General features: G+C 44.7%; 1 pseudogene; it reads right to left on the reverse strand.

The window, feature by feature from the left end:
- Nucleotides 1-843: 843 nt before the first annotated feature.
- LOC137322170 (G-protein coupled receptor family C group 6 member A-like) lies at nucleotides 844-23,477 on the reverse strand (annotated as a pseudogene).
- Between the last annotated feature and the right edge of the window lie 308 nt (nucleotides 23,478-23,785).

A 23,785-nucleotide genomic window follows, 5' to 3' on the forward strand; every position in this document is an offset into this window, starting at 1 on the left:
GGGTTTTGGTGTCCGTGAGGACCCCTCCAAAGACTGCTCCACCTGCACCTGTGCAGGGGCAGACTCGACCACCTAGAGAGGAGGCAGCATTGAGGGTACTGGTTGAGAGGGGGGCAACGGGTGAGACATGGGAGTGCTTTGAGTGCGTCCCCACTTCCATGACCCCATTTGCCATCATCCCTCTCCTGGGCCAGGCCCACATCACTCCTACCACCCTGCTGGATGACAGTTTGGAGGACATGTGTGAAGCCTTGTGAGGCCAGTGCTACTGTATCTGCCTGCCTGTTTAAGGCGGCAGAACGTTGCTCACCCTGAGTCCAAACGGCCATTGTCAGGGCCTCATTGTTGAGCCGTGCTTGAAGCTCGATGGAGGCTAGCCTTCCCTCCATCGCAGACATTCCCACACTTACCCACGACACTATCTCAGAGATTCCCTCACGTCCCTGTGACAGCATTCCACTTATGCAGGAGTTGGACTCCTCCATCCTCTCCGCGATTGTGGAGAGTGTGCGTGGCACCTGTTCCAGCACCTCGCAAATGTGTTGCTGCCCCTCAATCATTCTCCTTTTCATGGATGGCCCCCAGGGTTCAGCATCTGTGTCCAGCTGAACAAAGTCTGGAGAAGAGTGCTCCCACCGACGCGGACTCTCCACAGCTGCTCCTGCCATCACTGTTTGCTCATGCTCACGTGTGTGGTGACTCACCATTTGCAACCCCAACTAAGTGACGACGGGACCCACTGAGGTGTGTGTATCTGCACTGGTGGATGGCTCACTCAGATGTGACAGTGCCCTCTCAGAGGCCGGCAGGTCCTCTGAGGAATCACCCTCCGCTGTCACGGCATCACTGAAGGCCCTGTAAGAGAACAGAAGGCAACATTAAGCATGATGACAGATGATGAGGTGCTGAAGATGGCAAGGCATGTTAACATCATTTGCTATTGTGAGTGCTGAATGTTAAAGTTCTGTCACCAGCCATTTGTCGGGTGGCAGTCTCGGCGTCCTCGATGGACAGGCACTCGAGGGTGCGCCTCAATTCGAGAGCCTCCTGCTCCGCGTCTGTGAGGACAACCAGATGTTGCGGCCCCCACTCCGGTCTTCGCCCTCTCCCGAGCATTCTGGGCTCTCCTCCTATAAGCGGAGAAAGTAGAGAGGCGTGAGTGAGTGATGGTGATGTGGCCAACCGCTGAATGCATTGGTTTGGGTAAGGCTGACTGTGAAAGAGATGCATCAGAGGGTGAGGTATGAGACAGAGCCATGACATTGTATGAGGACTGGGTTGAGTGGTAGTGGTGGGATGAGTACTGGCGAGGTGAGTAAGTGCAGGTAAGTTGAGGATGAGGTTTGACTGGGTGTGAGAAGTGATGTGATAGAGTAGTGTTGACAGTGCAGAAGGAGTTGTGGGTTGGGGGCGGTGATGTGGAAGATGCAGCGTAGGAGAATAAGTAAGTGTACTCACTTTGGCTGACCTAGTTAGATCATTGAAGCGCTTCTTGCACTGTATCCAGGTGTGGGAGACGTTGCTGCTGCTGGTGACCTCCTCTCCCACCTTGAGCCAGGCCTTCTTGGTGGCAGAGGCAGGCCACTTCCTCCGTCCGCCGGGTGGAAGATCTCTCTCCTCCTCCTCACCTCATCCAGTAACACCTGGGAGCAGCCTTTCCCCTGGTCTGCTCCATGCTGCTCTTTTGGTTGTTTGCTGCAGGCACAGCATTGGAGGACTGCTCCTTTAAATAGGGCTCCTCCAGCTGAAAGCCTGTGATGCGGGTGCGCAGTCCACCCACTGCGCAGGTTTCCAACGGGAAACCCAGAAGCCAAGGTAAGTGGCTTCAATTTACCCGCGATCACGTGGGGAACGCACTGATTTTACTGGGCGGGTTACCCACGCGGCCAGGCGCCCCCCACCACCCCGCTGCCAACCCGCCTCCCTGGTAATATCGGGGCCTAGCTGTCCGAAGGAAGGTTCGCTGATATCACAGCTCTGAACTGAGAAAAAATTTAAAATGGAGCAAGTGGATGTAGGAGATCATGAGGTAAGTACTTTCGTCGTCTTTGCAGGATGTGCGGACAGCCTTGCCATGCCAGTCGGGGCAAGTTCTGGCCCTATGTTTCTTTCTCCACAGATACTGCCTGACCTGCTAATTATTTCCAGCATTTTGTGTTTTTATTCTAGATTTCCAGCATCTGCAGTATTTTGCTTTTTGCTAATATAGCTCCATGCTGTATATCTTCAAGACCACCATTTATTTAATTCTCTCTGTTATTTTGTGAACTTCACACACCAACAATTGAATAACATTCAGAAACCAAAACTAGTTTTGGTAGTAAGTATAAACACTGCCATGTAATACAAAAAATAATAAACAACTGTAGGAGATAACCTGAACAGAAATTTTTAGAAAACGATAAAGAAATTAAAATTATAATAAATAATTATAATAAAACTATAATAATAAAGAAAACAGTGTAGAAGGCGATTAATTGATTGGGCCGGACTTTGCTGTGAGTGGTGAATGAACAGCACTAGCCGTTCATTAGACTTGTGCTTGCCCATAGACTTTTGGACCATGAGCTTTTGCATGGCAAGTTCCTGTAAATTAGAGGTCCATTCAGTGCGGTGCCCTCTACAGGGCATCTGGGACCTGTGTGAACAGGGCAAGCAGCTTTGTATCCCCTTAATCAATCAGATTGAAGCATCGTTAATAACAGCACAGTCAGAACCAGGAAGTGTAATTTAGAATAGTGAATTCAATGTCAAATCAGGTACAGAAAGGGTAAGAAAGAATGAATTAAGAGACAGAGATAAAAGAGACAGAAAGAAAAAGTAAAAAAAAAAAAATTTTTTTTAATGCTCAACAATAATTAATATCTGAAGGAATGAGACTCCACACTTGTAAATGGTAATTTTCAGTGCCAGGGAGGTTATTTGGCAGCAATTAAGACTTACCACGCTGTTAAAATAGTAAGGTTTTCAGAGTTCCAAAAGCTTGTGATTTCAAATAAAGCTGTTGGACTATAACCTGGTGTTGTACGACTCCTTACATTTGTCCACCCCTGTCCATCACTGGCATCTCCACATCATGGTTAAAATAGTACTTAGACTTGAAATGATTTGACTTAACTTTTTTTGGCGAGTTTAGTCCGTATCCATCAGGTAAGTACAGGATCTTCACGCGGTTCAATATGGAACCTGACATGGAGATGCCATTTTCGCACTGCTTTTAGAGGACGATCGCATCTCATACAGCAACTTCTGGATTTCCGCGTTTAACTGCTCATGTGCGGCCGCTGGAAGTTACTGTCGGATTTGCACATAAATAACGGTGAGCACTGTTAGCCTCACCATTATTTTTACTGTAAAATCCGGCCCAATGGTTAGCAAATATATGTATAAAAATGAGTAGTTAATGTCACCACTATTTTGTTGACTTTCTTTTAGAAAATAGTGAACATGTAATGGAAGAGATTTATTAGGCTGCCTGAATTTCTTGTAATCATTATTATTATTCCTTGTGTGTTACTCCATACACAGCTTTGTTGAAAACCCAGCCACCTCGCCCATCTATAGTTTTCACTGAACCTAAATATTTGGATGTGGAGATGCCGGTGATGGACTGGGGTTGACAATTGTAAACAATTTTACAACACCAAGTTATAGTCCAGCAATTTTATTTTAAATTCACAAGCTTTCGGAGGCTACCTCCTTCCTCGTTCACATCGTTCACCTGAGGAAGGAGGTAGCCTCCGAAAGCTTGTGAATTTAAAATAAAATTGCTGGACTATAACTTGGTGTTGTAAAATTGTTTACAATTAAATATTTGGAGCCAGTGGATATTCTATTTTCTCACGACTGCCAGATTACATGATGCACTGTTGATTCCTACCATTCCTTGCAGAATAGTATCCTGGTGGACAGAATGTACACTTATAACAGCAAGGGTTTATAGGTATTGTAGTCTTCCTTTCTCCAGGTTTGCAGGTTCGTGAGCAATTAGATAATATAGCCTATGGGAAATATAACATGAAAACGATGTTAAAGAAAGACCTTTGGGATATTTTTGATATGCATTAAAGTACTACCAGCTTAGCTTATGTTGTTTTTGGAGATAATTAGATGCAGATCATTATTATTAAAATTAATCAGATTCTAATTTTCTGCCTTCTTCGGAGGGGGAGGTAAAATATGTATGCTACAGGTCAAATTTCACATATTCCATTCTGTTTAGTTATTGTTTTCTTAGATATGATTTTTTTTTACATAATTAACACTAATTTACTGTGAGCCTTTAGGCTGTGATCCAGTTATGCTTTTTTTTTAGTGACTTTTATACAATGTGTACAGAAACTACCTACTGCAATTACTTAATCTGATCAGTGTGGCCTTACACAGAATTTATGAAATAACAGGACAAGACACCTACTAAATGCTTACATTAAGGAAATGAGCACCCAGAGGATAAAAGAATACTAAGCAGAGCACACTGGAAATTAGAAATGCTGACAAAGCACCATCTTTGCCGGCTGAAGAATTTTTTTGAAATATGAAATGTTAACCTTCAACCTGCAGAGAGGAAAAACCAACTGCTCACAAAATAGTAAAAGCGTTCTTTGTTAAACGAATATTAAAAACTTGCCCTCTTCTACCTGCCGTATCTAGAATAGCCTGCCCAGGATTAACGTGACCCTTTCATTCCGATTATCATTGGAAATCATGTGGGTTGCTCACCCCATTTTCCTATCTTTTCAGAAGACGGAAAACATCACACCATCAGAACAAAGTGAATATATTAAAACAAATGGAAAGAAGAGGTTGCGTTCATATAGTGCCTTTCACATCCTCGGGACATCTCAAAGTGCTTTGAAACCAAAAAACTGTTTTTGAAGTGTAGTGACTCTTGTTTTGCAGTCAGATTTATTGACAAACAGAATACACAGAAGCAATAGGATGCTGCGGAGCAGATGACTTGAATGGGGCTCTCACTCTCTGGAAAATCCTGTGCAGAGAACTGAGGCTGACAATGTGCCTGAGGAGCTCAGTGTTCGCCAATGCATGTGGAAAATGTAAAGGATGCTGAGAGACCGTACCACAAATTATGGCCTCATTGGGCAGGCAGAGCAGATAACCAGCTCACCGCCTGCCCGATAAATGCTTCACATGAAAATTGATCCCGATAAGTCTATTTGATGAGTCAGTTTGTGAATAACCAGCTTAAAAATCCTAAAAGAGAGAAAAATTGATAGCTGCAGAGGATAGCCTTGATCCTCCATGGAACCACTCTGAGACTTCCTGGAATCTTAGAATTAAATAATTTTATAGCCCAGCTGAAAGCCATTCAGCCTTGTGCCGGCTCTCTGAAAGAGCTAGTCACTTATTCCCATTCCCCAGTCCTTTTACAGTACTATTATAAATGTTTCTTTTTCAAAATAATTACTTCCTTTTTGAAAGCTACTATGGATTCTACTCCCACCACTGTTTCTGATAGAGCACTCCAGGTCCTCATAACCCTGTGTGTAAAATAACTTCTTCTAATCTTCTAATTTGTTTTTTTAAAGATATAGTATGGTACAGCATAGAAGGAGGCCATTTGGCCCATTGTGCCTGTGCCAGCCATTTGAAAGTGCTATCCAATTAGTCCCACTCCCCTGCTCCTTCCCCATAAGCCTGTAAATTTTTTCCCTTCAAGTATTTATCCAATTCCCTTTTGAAAGTTACTATTGAAACTGTTTCCACCACTCCTTCAGGCAGTGAATTCCAGATCATAGCAACTGGTTGTAAAAAAAAATTCCTCATGTCGCCTCTAGTTCTTTTGCCAACCACCTTAAATCTGTGTCCTCTGGTTACCGACCCTTCTGCCAATGGAAACAGTTTCTCCTTATTTACTCTATCAAAACCGTTTATGATTTTGAACACCTCTATCAAATCTCCTCTTAACCTGCTCTGCTCTACGGAGAACAACCCCAGCTTCTCCAGTCTATCCACGTAACTGAAGTCCCTCATCCCTGGTACCATTCCAATAAATCTCTTCTGCACCCTCTCTAAGGCCTTGACATCCTTCCAAAAGTATAGTGCCCAAACTTGAACACAATACTCCAGCTGAGGCTGAACCAGTGTTTTATAAAAGTTTAGCATAACTTCCTTGCTTTTGTACTCTATGCCTCTATTTGTGAAGCTAAGGATCTCATATGCTTTTTTAATGGCCTTCAGAACTTGTCCTGCCAATTTCAAAGATTTGTGCACATATACCCCCAGGTCTCTCTGTTCCTGCACTCCCTTTAAAATTATACCAATTAATTTATATTGCCTCTCCTCGTTCTTCCTACCAAAATGTATCTCTTCACAGTTCTCTGCGTTAAATTTCATCTGCCATGTGTCTGCCCATTTCACCAGTCTGTCTATGTCCTCCTGAAGTCTGTTACTATCATCCACATTGTTTACTATATTTCCAAAGAACTGCAGTAAAGCTGGTACTTATCAATTACAGTAAAAAAAAATGAAATCACCTGAGTGTTGTTAAAGAACATGTTATCAATGGATGTTATTATCTTGTACTCCACATCGTAGTTAGCCACTGTAATAAATGTAATGGTTCCATTCACCATCTTCCAGTTGGTTAAGTCATATCCATTTGACGGATCTCCAGAGTGGTGAAAGTAAAAGTAGTTATTCTCCTCTGAGAAGTTGACTTTCTTCAGTTCATTGAACAGCTGTGAATGAAGTGCTTTTTAAATAACTGAATTTTTACTGCAAATTATTAAACATATAAAGCCAGAGTGTGGTTTGTACAACTATGCGATGTGTATTGACATCGAACATTAAAAGACAATAGAAATGTCTATGTCTTATTTCATAGATTTTCAGGAAGTAGATCCCATTATTATTTGTTCTTCTGGTTATTTGCTTGTTATTTTTTGTTTATTTGTTATTTTACTCTCCCTCTTTAGGTCCATCTGCTTTTCTCTCCAGCTAAAAAGACAACTGTTAGTATTGTTCTTGAGATAGCCTAGGAGCTGCACCTCAGTGGAATTTGTTGATCTGCTTTCCAATTTAATTTGTTTGCTCATCCTTCTCCTGGTAGTCGACTCAGGTTGGGAATTGACACGGGGAATAGCAAGGCTCAATGCATTTTCAACCACTGTGTAAAATACAACAGCAGTGCATTGACATAAGGTGCCGCTGACCTGCTCGATTTCTCACCATTTATATTTCTTAATGATGAAGGGTTACATGCTTCTTTCGGAGTATGAGTCTGGGTGAGAGAAAGGACAGACATATAAACCTACCTACATCTCTGGTTAGGCCACAGCTGGAGCATTATGTTCAATTCTGGGCACCACACTTCAGTGTCAAGGCCTTGGAGAGGGTGCAGAGGAGATTTACTAGAATGGTACCAGGGATGAGGGACTTTAGTTATGAGGAGAGATTAGAGAAGCTGGGATTGTTCTCCTTAGAGCAGAAAAGGTCAAGGAGAAATTTAACGGAGGTGTTCAAATTTGATGAAGGGTTTTGATAGAGTAGATAGGGAGAAATTGCTTCCACTGGCAGGAGGGTCAGTAACCAGAAGACACAGATTGAAGATAACTGGCAAAAGAACCAGAGGCGACATGAGGAAACATTTTTTTACGCAGCCAGTTATTATGATCTGGAATGCACTGCCTGAAAGGGTGGTGGAAACAGATTCAATAATAACTTTTAAAAGGGAATTGGATATATATCTGAAAAGGAAAAATTGCGGGGCTATGGGGAAAGAGCAGGAATTGACTAGCTTGATCAAAGAGCCGACAGAGGCATGATGGGCTGACTGGCCTCCTTCTGGTTTGAAAGATTCTATGGGCTCGATTTTAAAAGGGCGGTGGGATGGCAGCAGGGGGGATCAATGGGCGCACGGCAAACCCGAATAATAAAAAGTTACCATTCCCCATGCGATTGTGAATTAATTGGTGCCCCTTAACCTTGTTTCCGGGTTTGCTGTCCGAAAGCTGTGCAGTGGGTGGACTGCGCACCCGCACGACAGGCTGTCAGCTGCAGCGTTTAGATTTAAAGGGTCATTGCTTCAATGGATTTTGCTGGATCAAAGAGCAAGAAGACCCAATGGAGCAGCACAGGGCCAAGGCTGCTCCAAGATCAGCGATGCCTCACTTCAGCTGCTACTGGCCGGGGTGAGGAGGAGGAGGGAACTATTTTACCCGGCCGACAGGAGGAAGCGCCCTGCCTCTGCCACCAAAAAGGCCTGGCTCAAGGTGGCAGAGGAGGTCACCAGCAGCAGCATCTGTCACACTTGGATCCAGTGCAGAAAGTGTTTCAATAACTTAACTAGGTCATCAAAAGTGAGCACACCCACTGATTCCCCTGCATTCTGTGTCGCACATCACCCCACCAACTCATTCTGCACTGCCAAGACTACTCCATCACATCACTCCTCATACCCACTTAAGGCTCATCCTCAACTTACCTTCACTGCCTGAGCACTTCCTCACCTCCCCATTTGTCACTCCACCACTACCACTCACCCCAATCCTGATCTAATGTGATGTCTCTGTCTGATACTCACCCTCTGGTGCACCTCTTTCATGGTCAGCCTCACTTAATCCAATGCATTCATCGGTTGGCCACTTCACCATCACTCACTCACTTACATCTGTACTTTCTCCCCTTCTAGAGAAGAAAGCGCAAAATGCACACGAGAGGGCGAGGACTGGAGGGGAGCCACAACAAATAGTTGTCCTCACAGAGAAGGAGGAGGCGGCCCTGGAGATCAGCCGCACCCTCGAGTGCCTGTCTGTTGGGAACGCCGAGACTTGCACCCCACAAACGTCTGGTGACACAACTTTAACATTCATCACACACAATATGAATTGATGTTAATAATGATTGGCATGTTGAACACCTCAGTATGCTCTTCGCAATATTACACATCTGTGATGATGCTTAATATTGCTTTCTGTTCTCTTACAGGCCCTTCAATGACTGCAGTGACGGGAGAGGGCGATTCCTCAGAGGAGCTCCCGGCCTCTGAGGGCGCACCATCACATCTTAGTGAGCCATCCACCAGTGCAGATACTCACATCTCGGTGGGTCCTAGTACTCAGTTAGTTGGGTTGGCACCTGGTGAGACACCACACACGTGAGCACGAGCAGACACTGGTGGCAGGGGCAGTTGTGGAGAGTCCGCGTCGGTGGGCATATTCCTCTCCAGGCTCTGCTCAACTGGGCACAGATGCTGAACCCTGGGGGCGATCCTTTAAAAGGAGAATGATTGAGTGGCAGCAGCACATTTGCGAGGTACTGGAACTGGTGCCACACACACTCTTCACAATAGCACAGAGGATGAAGGAGTCCAAATCCTGCATTAGAGGAATGATGGCACAGGTACGGGAGGGAATCTCTGAGATAGTGTCACAGGGCAGTGAGCAACTGTCTGAGATAGTGTTGCAGGTAACTGCGGAAATGTCTGAGATAGTGTCGCAGGTAAGTGCGGGAATGTCTGTGATGGAGAGAAGGCTAGCTTCCATTGAGCTTCAAGCACAGCTCACAGATGAGTCCATTCAGTCCCTGACAACGGCCGTTCAGACTCAGGGTGAACAACATTCTGCCGCCTTAAACAGGCAGACAGAAACTTTACAATTGGGTTTCCAAGGCGTCGTACATGTCCTTCAAACTGTTCTCCAGCAGGGTTGTAGGAGTGATGTGGGCCTGGCCCAGGAGAGAGATGATGGCGAGAGGGGACATGGAGGTGGGGAAGCCACTCAAAGTGCTCCCACGTCTCACCCATTGGCCCCTCTCAACCAGTACCCACAATGCTGCCTCCTCTCCAGGTGGCCGAGTCAGCCCCTGCACAGGTGCAGGTGGAGCAGTCTTTGGAGAGACTCTCACAGGCTCCAAAACCCAGAGAGCATAGGCCGAAAGATCTAAGCAGTCCGGCCATGGACACAAGCAACCTGCCACTACCTCTGCTGCAGCCATGGGGGATGCACCACGTAGAAGCGGTAGGAAGAGAAAGGCTAAGGATTTGTGATCACGAAGTGTATGCACAAGGGTGTCTGACAGACTGTCATGTTTTTCATTTATTTTTGGTTTCTGTTAAATTCACATTAAATGTTACCATTCTCACCACTGCTGGCACATCTTGCCCATTCTTGACTGGATTTTGTGATAGCGCTCTTTCGTGAGCTTCATCATGAATGGCGACACTTGGTGCCACCCAGTAGGTCACTTTACAGTGGGTGTATGTGTAGTTGCAGGTCTGTTTTGTGCAGGGAGGGTGGTGGGGGGGGGGGGGGGGTGCTGTTGTTGGTGTTGGCTCTTTCCAGGTGGTGTGACGATTGGACTCTTCTCACCTTCTGATCTTACGAGAACCGTTCACATATGAGTAACTCCCTGGCCTCACAAGCAACCAGGTGAGCCGCTGCTCTGTCCATGGGTTCGTCCTCCTCCTCCTCCTTCTCTTACTCCTCCACCTCCTCCTCCTCTTCCTCTTCCTCCCCCTCCTCCTCCTGCTCCTCCTCAAATGTTGATGGCAGATGTGGATGGTGGATGAGGGGATGGGGCCTCTGTTGCGCCCCGTCGTGCAGGACACAACACGCTACTATAATGCGACCCCCTCTCGCTGGTGCGTATTGAAGGGCTCCCCCAGAACGATCGAGGCACCGAAATCGCATCTTCAGCAGCCCTGTTGCACGGTCAATTATAGACCTGGTGGCGATGTAGCTGTCATTGTATTGATGCTGTTGCTCGCTGATGGGGTCCCTTAGAGTTGTCATGAGCCACGTGTGCAGGGAGTATCCTTTGTCCCCGAGGACCCTGTCCTTAAGGGTGTTCGGTGCATGGAAGAGGCCCGGGTTGTTGGATTCCCTCAGAATGAAAAATCGTGACAGCTGCCAGGGAATCTGGTGCACACGTGAAGAAATCTTTTGCGGTGGTCACAAACAAGCTGAACATTGATAGAGTGATACCCTTTTCTGTTGATGAACAGTCCTGGCTCGTGTGGAGGTGCTCGGATTGCTATATGCGTTCAATCGATTGTACCTTGTACATGTGGGAAGCCAGCCACAGAATGGAATCCCACTGCCCTCTCCGTCTGGCTGAGGTCATCCATGGGGAAGTTGACGTTTTGCGAGGCCCTGCGAAACAAACCATCAGTGACCTGCTTTATGCACTTGTGTGCAGACGACTGAGATACCCTGGCGATGTCATCGGTGGCACCCTGGAATGATCCGGAGATGAAGGAGTTGAGGGCAGTGGTGACTTTAACTGCAATGGGTAATGAGATGCTGCCAGGCCCAGTCGGGAGCAGCTCGGCACGAAGGAGGCTGTAGTTGTTTGCAACCACCTGGCGACTCTCTCTCAGCCTCCATATGCACTGCTCCTCAGAGAGGTCCAGGAAGCTGAGCCTTGGTCTGTAGACCCTCTGACGAAGGTAGTGTCTCCTGCGATGTCGCTCTCTCTGTAGTTCCCCTCTGTGCTCTTGTGCAGTTGCCTGTGGTGCAGCACTGTGTTATGGATCTACAGGTGGCGGAAGTGCACACCATGCCTGTCAAGGATAGTGATGTTCCTTGTCCTTGGATGTATTGGTGAATGCAGATCTCTCTGTCTGAACACTTTGATTGCCTTGACAACGGGCAGTTGGAAAGATTATCTGTAATCACCAGGTATTGTTCTCTGACTATAAATGCGGCAACCTTCCATGGAATCCGAATCCCACACTCACCTGACGAAGGAGAAAGCCTCCGAAAGCTTGTGATTTTCAAATAAAACAGTTGGACTATAACCTGGTGTTGTAAGATTCCTTACATTCATTTTGGATGCATGGGAACCTTTCAGTCTTTCTCACTTCATTACAAGGCTGTCCATATAAATGCACACCTAGCTTCCAAGGAAAACGCCCAGTGTTTGGCTCACTTATCTCAAAGCTGACACCAATAATGTTAACACCAGCAGTCACTTGCACACTGCATTGACTCATATTTTGGGAAGCAGGGTTGCTAATTGCATAACAACTGAATCATTCAGGAGGCCAATGCGCATCCCCAGGCTAGTGCTCATCATTGCTGCTGTTTCTTTCTGTGTCTAATTTTTCACACACTCAGGCACTTTGTGCAGTCCAAATTTATCAGCTAGCACAACATCGCAGCACAGAAAGCCTTGGCAAGTCACATTTCATAGTAGTATCATAGTACGAAACAGCATCGACGGAGGCCATTCGGCCCATCGTACCTGTGCTGGCTGTTTGATAGAGCTATCCAATTAGTCCCACTCCCCTTTTTCCCCAAAGCCCTGTAATTTTTTTCCCTTCATGCATTTATCCAATTCCCTTTTGAAAGTTATTGTTGAATCTGCTTCCACCACCCTTTCAGGCAGTGCATTCCAGACCATTACAACTCACTGCGTAAAATAGTTTCCTAATGTCACCTTTGGTTCTTTTGCCGATCACATTAAATCTGTGCCCTCCATTTGCCGACCCTTCTGCCACTGGAAACAGTTTCTCCTTATTTACTCTATCAAAACCGTTCATGATTTTGAACACCTCTATCAAAACTTCACTCAACCTTCTCTGTTCTAAGGAGAACAACCCCAGCTTCTCCAGTCTCTCCACATAACTGAAGTCCCTCATCCCTGCTATCATTTTAGTAAATCTCGACTGCACCTTCTCTAAGGCCTTGACATCCTTCCTAAAGTCTGGTACTCAAAATTGAACACAATATTCCAGCTGAGGCCTAACCAGTGTTTTGTAAAGGTTTAGCATAACTTCCCTGCGTTCATATACTATGATGTGGAGATGCCGGTGATGGACTGGGGTTGACAATTATAAACAATTTTACAACACCAAGTTATAGTCCAACAATTTTTATTTGAAATCTACAAGCTTTCGGAGGCTTCCTCCTTCGTCAGGTAAATTTACCTGACGAAGGAGGAAGCCTCCGAAAGCTTGTAGATTTCAAATAAAAATTGTTGGACTATAACTTGGTGTTGTAAAATTGTTTATAATTCATATACTATGCCTCTATTAATAAAGCCCAGGAGCCCATATGCTTTTTTAACAGCCTTCTCAACTTGTCCTACCACCTTCAGAGATTTGTGTACATACACCCCTGGGTGTCTTTGTCCCTGCACCCCCTTTAAAATTATACCATTTAGTTTATATTGCTTCTCCTCATTCTTCCGATCAAAATGTATCACTTCACACTGCTCAGCATTAAATTTCATTTGCCATGTATCTTCCCATTTCACCAGTCTGTCTATGTCCTCCTGAAGTCTGTTACTATCCTCCACATTGTTCACCACATTTCCGAGTTTTATTTCATCTGTATACTTTGAAGTTATACCCTCTATACCCAAGTCCAGGTCATTAATATATATCAAAAAGAACAGTGGTCCCAATACCAATTCCTGGGGAATCCCACTGTATTCCTCCCTCCAGTCTGAAAAACAACCGAGTAACATGTCTGTTAATAATAACATTTCTTCCTCTTGTGTTCCAATAGGTGTTTCCCAAGAACAACGATCTGCCAGGCTGAAGGATGCTGGATCTAGCACTCACAATACACAGTGACATTTACTCGACCTGTAGCAAGCAACAGCACAGGAATATCTACTCCGGGGGATTCCAATGTAGTGTTTGAGTCGGGAGTAAGGAGCTGGTCCAAAATCCTTCTGGCTCCGGTGGGGGGCAGTCACCTCAGTAAGTCCTTTACGTACACAGGCACCCACCCTTATTATTTAAATGACTTCATCCTCGGGGTTTGGGACAGAGTCAAGCTGAGGGTAGATGGTTAGGCAAAAGTCTTGCCCTCCTAGATGTCCAACAATGGAGTGGGACTTCCAAACTTTCTAGGCTCTTAGCATTAGTTTCGGAAAAGCATGCATACCGCAACAGTGCTACCTTTTCCCAATAATCCGCTTTCTATATTGTCTAATTTCTGCCAAATTATGGACAGTTCATGCTGTTGACTTGCATTCTATAAAAAACAGGGTTGATATAAAATAAATTCTTTTCAACAAAAGCCTTAATAATCATTAGGAGACTTTCACCCCCTTGTCATGTGTTGAATTTGAGACCAGGTCCTAGAAACCCAGTTGGCTGTGCCATTCATTATTGAGAGGAAAGTACCTTAAATAGATTAATTATTATGTAATAGTTACCTGCCATGGTGCAAAGTTAGAAATGTTTGTGCATTTTTCTTCCTTACAGCTGAGGATCCTCTGCAGAGCATGAGCTATGGCAGTGATGGCTAAATACACTCCATAGGTGATGCCTGGATTAATATTTTCAATTAAATCATGATCTTTCAGAGAGTTATTTGCTTTGGTACAAACACAATGAGACACCAAATTACTGCTGTGTTTGTGCTGCTGTGAGTTTGCATCACATGTCCCGAACACATTCACCTGAGCAGTTTAAATAGAGTTTCTTGTATTCTTCAATGAACCCGTTGACACCTTTGGGACATAGATCCAACTTTTCTAAGTAGTCAACAAAGTTTGGAATGGTTCCATTTTTGAAGGAAAAGCCAAAGATGTTGCCAACTTTTTCAATATGATGCAAGCTGGCAACCTGTCTAGAAGTAGACCAGGAATCACTGGCAATCCACGTCTTACTAACATTCTGGTTAATTACTGCAGTGAACAGTTTGATGACAATTGGCACCTGTGCAAATAAAATAATAACTTCAGCTGATGAATTCTTAATAGTTTCAGCCAATTGATCTACATGCTGGTAATTACTGTAAGTTGAAATAACTTCATGAAAAGCAATACATATATTAAACTTCCCTGCATTTGTGATAAAATGGTTCATTCCAGCCTGGCCATAATCATCATTGCTGCCAACCACTCCAACCCAGTTCCATTTAAAATCATTGACAAGTTTAGCCATAGCTTCAGTTTGATGGACGTCACTTGGAATAGTCCGGAAAAATGAAGCAAATCGCACTTTATCACTTAGAATTTCGGCAGATGCTCCATAACTGACCTGTCAAAAGATCAAAATTTTAAAAATAAATCATAGTAATTTTACATAATCAAAAGACCTGGACCTGCACAATTGTTTGCCTGATGTTCTGGTGCTGTAGAATCTGCCTCACAATATAGATGGTGGATTGCATAACACCAACAGTTATGGCTACAATTAAGAACCAGATGAAGCAGCACTTCTCCAATATAAAAAGTACATTAGATAATTAAATGTTAAAACAAGATGGTCCTTCTACTGCTGGGATGCTGGGTGAGTTTTCTGTGGAATGCATCTGGTCAGAGTTCAATAGTATGAGCTGCAAGTTTAGATTAATAGTTTGAAACTGCACTTCATTTCTTTTAAGGGTCAGGAAGAAATTTCACAGAACATTTTACCCATAGCTTTTCACGGGAGATGGAGTGGACTGGGTAGATTCTATGACAGAGAAAATTGTACATGGCCCGCAGTTGAAATGGGCTTGATAAGCTGTGTTACTTTTTCCAGTTTCAGGCATCCTTATGTTCTTATGAATTCTACAACAACATAAGAACATAAGAAAAGTCAGAGATGAAAAATGGCCATTTAACCCATCAAAATCATTAACTGTCCCATCATGGCTTCTAACTGTATTTTGAATAATCTTAATGCTTTTACTTTCATCACCTTGATTGGCAAATTAATCCAAACACTGGACACTCTTTGGGTAGAGAAGATTTTCCTGATATCTGTTGTAGATGTACTTTACACGGATTTTCATTTATCTTCTTCACTCCTACTTTCTTGCTGTCATTTGAATTAAAAATCTGGGTTTATCTTATCTATACAATTTAATTTTTCATGCACTGTTATGAGGCCTCTCCTTAACCTTCTTCCTTCTAGACTTTACAGCTTTAACTGCTCTAATCTGTCCTCATAGCTTTACATTTGGGATCAGTCCCATTGCTCTTTTCTATACCTATTCTAATACTAGTGTATAATTTATGTGGCGCGGTAACTAAAACTAATTGGAATGGTTTAATCAATACATTATAACTTGGCATAAATTGTAAGTGCTTTTCTGGCTATATATTCTAGCACTTTATTTGCTTTCAATTGTTTCTATGATGTCTGGATATTGAAAGTAATGTGTCTACCATTACTTCATGTCCTCTTTCTGTCCTAATTCTGCTCATTGTATATTTATGTTACACATTTTTGAACTATATATAATGTATTATATTTATCAGTGTTAAATTTAATTTGCCAAGTGCCTGACCAATTACATACTAATCAAATTCCTTTTGCAAATCTTTAGCTGCATCCTCTAAGGCTGAAAATACTCAGCTGTTCTGGTGCACTCCTGATGTAACTCCAATGGCAGTGCAATAGATCTACCAGAAAATAGACTGGGAGCTAGCCTGACCTTGGAGCTCTTATGGGGCCTCCATCTGTCCTTTACAAGGCCAGTGATGTGGAGGGGGAGGCAGGGTGACCATGTCCGCTCAGAGGTCTGGTATCCAGGCCCGTGGGAGGGGGTGTGGTGTAGGGATTCCTCCCCAGAAAGCCAGCTGCAGCCCCCAGAGCGTGGTTTGTAAGGGGCCTGCCTTAAAGAACAAAAAAAATAACTCACCATGGCTCATATCTGGACCCCAAGAAAGGCCACACAACCATTATGGAAGAGGTCAGTACACCTCTTCATACTTAGTGTACTGGTACAAAGATGAACCAGGCCTCTGAGAGGCCAAAGTCACAGTAATTCCAAACATATGGAGTCCCCTGCCATGCTCCTGCTCCCTCTGTGCCACTGGTATTGCAGTGGTAGTTGTGTGAGGGCTCTGCTCCTTACAAGGCTAATTGCAATCTGGCAATTAAGGTCAGGACTTGGCATGTCCAGGTCCTGGCCAAGTTTGTAGCCCATCCACTATACGACAAAACAGACACAGGAAACTAATGATCCATTAGTCTTAATTCCATTCCATGTAAAATAATGGAATTGATTATCAGATATAAAGTTGAGGATCATCTGCACAACAATAACCTGGTTAACAGCTATCAGAATAGATTCAGAAGGGGAAGCTCTGGCCTCATCAAACTCCTCGTTTCTTTGAGAAAGTGACAACCCAAGTGGACTTCCAAAAGACTTTTGACAAAGTTCCACATGAAAGGTTATTAATTAAACTGAAAATTGTGGGGATTCAGAGTAAAGCCAGTGAACGGTTAAGAAACTTGTTGAATGGTAGTTTTATTGGAGTCGGGTAAAGTACTGAGTGGGGTGCCGAGACCGATCTACATGGAAAACTAGATCTACATGTGGCCCAAAAGGGATCGCTGCAGGCCACAAGCACAAGGTAAGTGTTTAAAATATACTTAACCTGAATGTGGAGCCAGGACGAGAAGGAGTGTTCCTTCCGGTTCCACATTCAAACCGCACAGGCCGCTGCTGGTCACTGTTCCCCCCACCAACCCCTCCGATCGTGACCTTGACCTACTTCGTTCACTACTGCCACCCTCCCTGATCACCATCAACTGCTTCCCACACATCCCAATCCTGATCACTGCTACCCTTCCTCCCAATCACCTCTACCCACTCTCCCGATCACTGCTACTACCCTTCCTCCCAATCACCTCTACCCACCCTCCTGATCACTGCTACCCTTCCTCCCAATCACCTCTACCCACTCTCCCGATCACTGCTACTACCCTTCCTCCCAATCACCTCTACCCACCCTCCTGGTCACTGCTACCCTTCCTCCCAATCACCTCTACCCACTCTCCTGATCACTGCTACCCTTCCTCCCAATCACCTCTACCCACTCTCCCGATCACTGCTACTACCCTTCCTCCCAATCACCTCTACCCACCCTCCTGATCACTGCTACTACCCTTCCTCCCAATCACCTCTACCCACCCTCCTGATCACTGCTACTACCCTTCCTCCCAATCACCTCTACCCACCCTCCTGATCACTGCTACCCTTCCTCCCAATCACCTCTACCTACTCTCCTGATCACTGCTACCCTTCCTCCCAATCACCTCTACCTACTCTCCTGATCACTGCTACCCTTCCTCCCAATCACCTCTACCCACCCTCCTGATCACTGCTACCCTTCCTCCCAATCACCTCTACCTACTCTCCTGATCACTGCTACCCTTCCTCCCAAACACCTCTTCCCACTCTCCTGATCACTGCTACTACCCTTCCTCCCAATCACCTCTACCCACCCTCCTGATCACTGCTACTACCCTTCCTCCCAATCACCTCTACCCACCCTCCTGATCACTGCTACTACCCTTCCTCCCAATCACCTCTACCCACCCTCCTGATCACTGCTACCCTTCCTCCCAATCACCTCTACCTACTCTCCTGATCACTGCTACCCTTCCTCCCAATCACCTCTACCTACTCTCCTGATCACTGCTACCCTTCCTCCCAATCACCTCTACCTACTCTCCTGATCACTGCTACCCTTCCTCCCAAACACCTCTTCCCACTCTCCTGATCACTGCTACTACCCTTCCTTCCAATCACCTCTACCCACTCTCCTGATCACTGCTACCCATTCACATTCACAAAATTTATAAAATCTATCCTATAATGCAGAAATTTTCCCTACTGGATATATTTCAAAACTCTCCTTTTGCCACCAAAGGTTAAACATGATGGGCGAAAAATTGGATAGGGCCTGTTTTTGGGCAGGAGTAGCACGATCCGCTATTACCCCGTGCCCAATGGTCCCTGCACAGGCAGGACAAGATTTTTGTCAGGTTTGTGGACTTACCTGAAATCTGCATTGGAATTTAGCATTGAACGAGGATTCCATGCAATTTGCACTTTCCACCAGCAGGGGGAAGCTCCAATCTCTTAAAGGCAGGCCGTCTGTTAGAAATCTCTTAAAGGTAGCTGGTAACTGATATTTGCTGAATATCACAGCCTGCTGTCTGCACGGAGGCTGAACGGAGATCAGACATTGCACACGTAAAGTACAGATGCAGGTCCCATCTCTGTGTTTACATACTCATGAGTTATGTTAAAACATTGAATAAAGGTTGCGCACCACTAAATGCCACATCCTCCAATCTGCATGCCAGACCTCACCAATCTGCCGATCTGAGACTCTGTGCACCAAGGTTCTCTGCTGATGCACCAGAGGCCTTGGTGCAAGAGGTGGACAGATGGAGGGACATCCTATAACTGCAGGGGGGGGGGGGGGAGGGGGGGGGAGCACGAGGCCCTCCAGACATGCACCCAAAAGGTAGTGGGAGGCAGTAGGGGATGAAGTCAATGCCAAGCACACAGCATCGTGAACATGAATGCAGAACAAGAAGAAGTTCAATGCTTTGACATGAGTGGTCAAGATGAGTGAGGTCATCTGTTAAATGGCGTCTCCTACCAACTACATCACAAGCCACATCCATTGTTCCATGCACTACACCCCCCCCATTACCCACATACCAACAAACTCTTTCCATCAGTACTCAACCCTCTCACCCTTACACATTACCACCGTTGCAAGCCGCCCATCCACAACTCACAGGCCACACACACTGACAGCTATTCAATCATGATAGGCACATCACCCAGACACACGTCCCGCTTTCTTGCAGGAGAAGCTGGCACATATCAGGAGGCAGCAAGTGGCAGTGGCATTTTGCCCCTCGAGCCTGTTCCACCATTCGATCAGATCAGGGTGGACCTATGACCTAACTCCATATACCCGCCTTAGCCCCATATCCCTTAATACCCTTGGTTCACAGAAATCTATCAATCTCAGATTTAGAATTCTCAATTGAGCTAGCATCAACTGCCGTTTGCAGAAGAGCGTTCCAGACTTCTCCCATCCTTTGCATGTAGAAGCATTTCCTAACTTCACTCCTGCACGTCCTGGCTCTAAATGTTAGGCTATGCCCCTGCGTCCTAGTATTCAAGTGTAGCAGACCTCCAAAAACAGTTACAAATGTCTTGGTAGCCAGAAGCAATAATCCAGCCACTAACCTGTTAATCCTGCATGGTCCCTTTAAATAGCACCGGTGGGGAGTCTGCCAGGCACTCTAAGACATGTTCAGATGGTCGGGGTTAAGACTGTGCGTTGAGTTGAGTGTTAAGTCCCAAAATGGTGTCTATCACTTTAAATCAGCATTGCACCCTGATTGAAGCCATTTTCTCCCTACTTTACATGATTCCAGTGTTCGTTATCTGCGCCTGCGCTAACTCCAATGCCAAGATGGCATCTTTGCACGTCACGCTGGAAACGTGCGTGCGCATCCAAGAAGCCCTAAAAAAACTGAAGTCAATGGGGACCGGGGGAAATCTCTCCAATGGCTTGAGTCATACCTGGCACAAAGGAAGATGGTTACGGACGTTGGAGACCAATCATCTCAGCCCTAGGACATTGCTGCAGGAATTTCTCACGGCAGCATCCTAGGTTGCTTCATCAATGACCTTCCCTCCATCATAAGGATAGAAGTGGGGCTGTTTGCTGATGATTGCTCAGTGTTCAGTTCCATTCACAACTCCTCAGATAATGAAGCAATCCATGCCCGCATCAGGCTTGGGCTAATAAGTGGCAAGTAATATTCATGCCACACAAAGTGTCAGGCAATGGCCATTTCCAGAAAGCGAGAGACTAACCACCTCCTCTTGATATTCAACGGCATCACCATCACCGAATCCCCCACCATCAACATCCTGGGGGTCACCATTAACCAGACACTGAAATGGATCAGCCACATAAATACTGTGGCTACAAGAGTAGGTCAAAGATTGGATATTCTTTGACAAGTGGCTTACCTCCTGATTCCCCAAAGCCTCTCTACCACATACAAGGCACAAGTCAGGAGTTTGATGGAATGCTGTGTACTTGCCTGGATGGGTGCAGCTCCAACAACATTCAAGAAGCTCGACACTTATCCAGGACAAAGCAGTCCACTTGAGCGGTACCCAATCCACTGACTTAAACATCCACTCCCTCTACCATTAGCGTACCATGGCTGCAGTGTGCACTATCCACAGTATGCACTGCAGCAACTCATCAAGGCTTCTTCAGCAGCATCTCCAAAACCCGCAACCTCCACCACCTAGAAGGACAAGGGCAGCAGGTGCATGGAAACACCATCACCTCCAAGTCGCACATCATCCTGACTTGGACATATATCGCCATTCCTTCATTGTCACTTGGTCAAAATCCTGGAACTCCCTACCTAACAGCCTTGTGGGAGCACCTTCACCACGCAGACTGCAACGGTTCAAGAAGAAGGCACATCACCACCTTCTCAATGGCAACAAGGGATGGGAATAAATGCTGGCCTTGCCAGTGACAGCCACATAAAAACTTATAGTTGAAATGAAACAACAACGTTACTTTTCAGGTAATAGAGAATAAATACACATACCTGTGGGATGAGGTACAGGTTCAATAATCTCGCAACTACAATTGATATTTCTGAGTGTGCATCCCCTACAACTGCTTTTACACTTGGTACATAGTCTGTGTAATTGCAGTGAACTTCAACACTGCTGTCCGAGGAATTAAATTTGGAAAGAAACCTTGTGGTCGCTTGTATTGCAGCGATGACATCAGAGCAGCTGTCATAAATTTCATATCCAAGTTTGACACCCGGTAGCAAAGTAGAATTGTTTATCTGCTCGATGCTATATACCATCGCCTGGGCTTGGAGAAATGTGGTCAGGTCAAATCTAGAAAATATGAAAATACACACACAACCTATTAAGCTCCATTACAGCTTCATTTTTTCCCTAATGATCCATTAGACAGGTAATTATCAATAAATACAATCAATTACAAACCAGGAAGTATGTCATTTTGGATAAGTAGCAGCTTAACGTACTATCAGTGGTAAATTGAGACTTTCGATCAGTGCTAAACCATAATAATAACAGATTAGAACCACGATAAATATGAATTAAGGCCCCAAGTTGCCGCGAGTCACCAATCCTATCTTATTTCCCGGGATCTGCCCACCGGGAACCTCTGCCTGAGTATGTAGAGAGATTCAATAATTTAAATATTCCTAGCGAGTGCCCAAGGCACTTGAAGTACATCTCGTGAACCCTGCCATTGTATGTGTGGCGGGAGGGAAGGAAATAGCAGCTGAGGCTGGCTGCTTCAAAGGACCCTGACAGCCCCAGATTCTGAAGTGATGCGGTCGGGACCTATCCAGCCTATCAGGCACAGGAATGGTTTCCATTGCTGGCAAATATTATAATATGCAAACTTTCAGATGAATGTGTTACTTCCTAGTTGGCTGAATTATTAAGGGAGCTTTGCTCTAAAAGGAGTTCAACATGTACATTATTTAAAAACATTGACAGGTGTGCGAGAACTGAACAACAAGAAACAGGTGCCCTGCCCTTACATCAAAGAAATGAAGCCCCATATAATATTTGTCTGCCCCATGGTTTTCAGTTCCTGCTTCATGCTACCTATACCACTTCAGATGGTTAAGAGGAGCTCCATGTGAATCATCTCTCACATAATGCCCAAAATTATGTTAAACAGCTCAGGGAGGAATTTAATATGAGCGCATTAAGAATTTGCACCTGAATTTTGCCAATCGGAAGATCTATGCCCAGGATTGATCCGTGATTTGTATGAGTTAACTCATTTTAGGCAGGGGCTACAATTGCTCTTAGTATGTCTGGTTCTAGGAAATAGAAAAAAAAATGGGCTCCTGATTATTGTCTGGAAATTCCTGCTGGAAGGGGACTTTTGAGGTTGTTTAACTGTGATACATCTGAGTATGAATTGCTCCTGCATAGCGAATGGTCACTGGAATGGAGCACTCGGTGGCCTTTGTTCTTCTTGGAATTGTACAGATTGTATTGCTGTCTTCAGGTGAGGGATATAAGGAAAGAAAATGGTACAGGGAAAATAATTACGAATTCCTCTTACATGGTTTGTAAAACAACTTGCTTAATTTTATAATATATTGATTGAAACAAATTGAAAATTGAAAATAAGCAGCTTTCCGGCGGGTAAGTAAGCTAAGGCATTTGATCTGCGCACCCATTCGGTTTTTAATTAGCGGGTTGGGTTAAAATGGCCCTGACAGGTACAGGTATAAACAGAGAATGAAAAACAGGGAAAAAGGAGGCAAGAGGAATATTGATAGTCAAGGGAAAAAAGAGAGCCAGAGACTCACATGGGGTGGAGCAAATTAATGTGTTCACATACTAATATTAGCTAAGAAGTGCATTATTTCTGATTCTAGATTTCAAATGTGACAATGCCTATTTTGTAATTAAAAGTGCATGTTTGAACAAATGATACTGTACTTTTTAATCAATATTTCTAGACCAGATCAAAACCAATTGATTGTATATTAATAATGCAACTCACCCCGAGCAGTGTAATGGTCCAGGCTGAGTCCGATTTTCCAAGTTTTCCACCTTTTCATGGACTGGAAAGAGTCCTCCGATGATGATGTCTCCTGGAGCTTTGGCTCCTACGATATCATCAGGGATATCACAAAGTCTGACTGGGTGGAAAAGTGAAGCCCAGCAAGAAACTGCGAGTTTAACAAGTGTGGAAAACATGTTCAACAATTCATCAGCGCATCAAGCTGGATCTGAACTTAGGTGAGCTGGTTGTGTATTTAATGATGAGCATTTCGGTGCAATAAAATGCTAACGACAACCGCCTTTACTGCACTTTAACAGGGAGGAGTTATTCATTTCTACAGACTGGCAGGGTTCCCACAGGTACAAGGAGAAACTGACAGAATGCATGTGGTGCTCAAAGCCCCAAATGACAACCCCCTTAATTTTATGAAGAGTAAAGGCTTTAATTTTATTAATATGCAGCTAGTGTGTGACACCAATTACTTTATCCTGCATGTCAATGA

Source organism: Heptranchias perlo, chromosome 5 (assembly GCF_035084215.1).
Source record: "Heptranchias perlo isolate sHepPer1 chromosome 5, sHepPer1.hap1, whole genome shotgun sequence".
NCBI lineage: Eukaryota > Metazoa > Chordata > Chondrichthyes > Hexanchiformes > Hexanchidae > Heptranchias > Heptranchias perlo.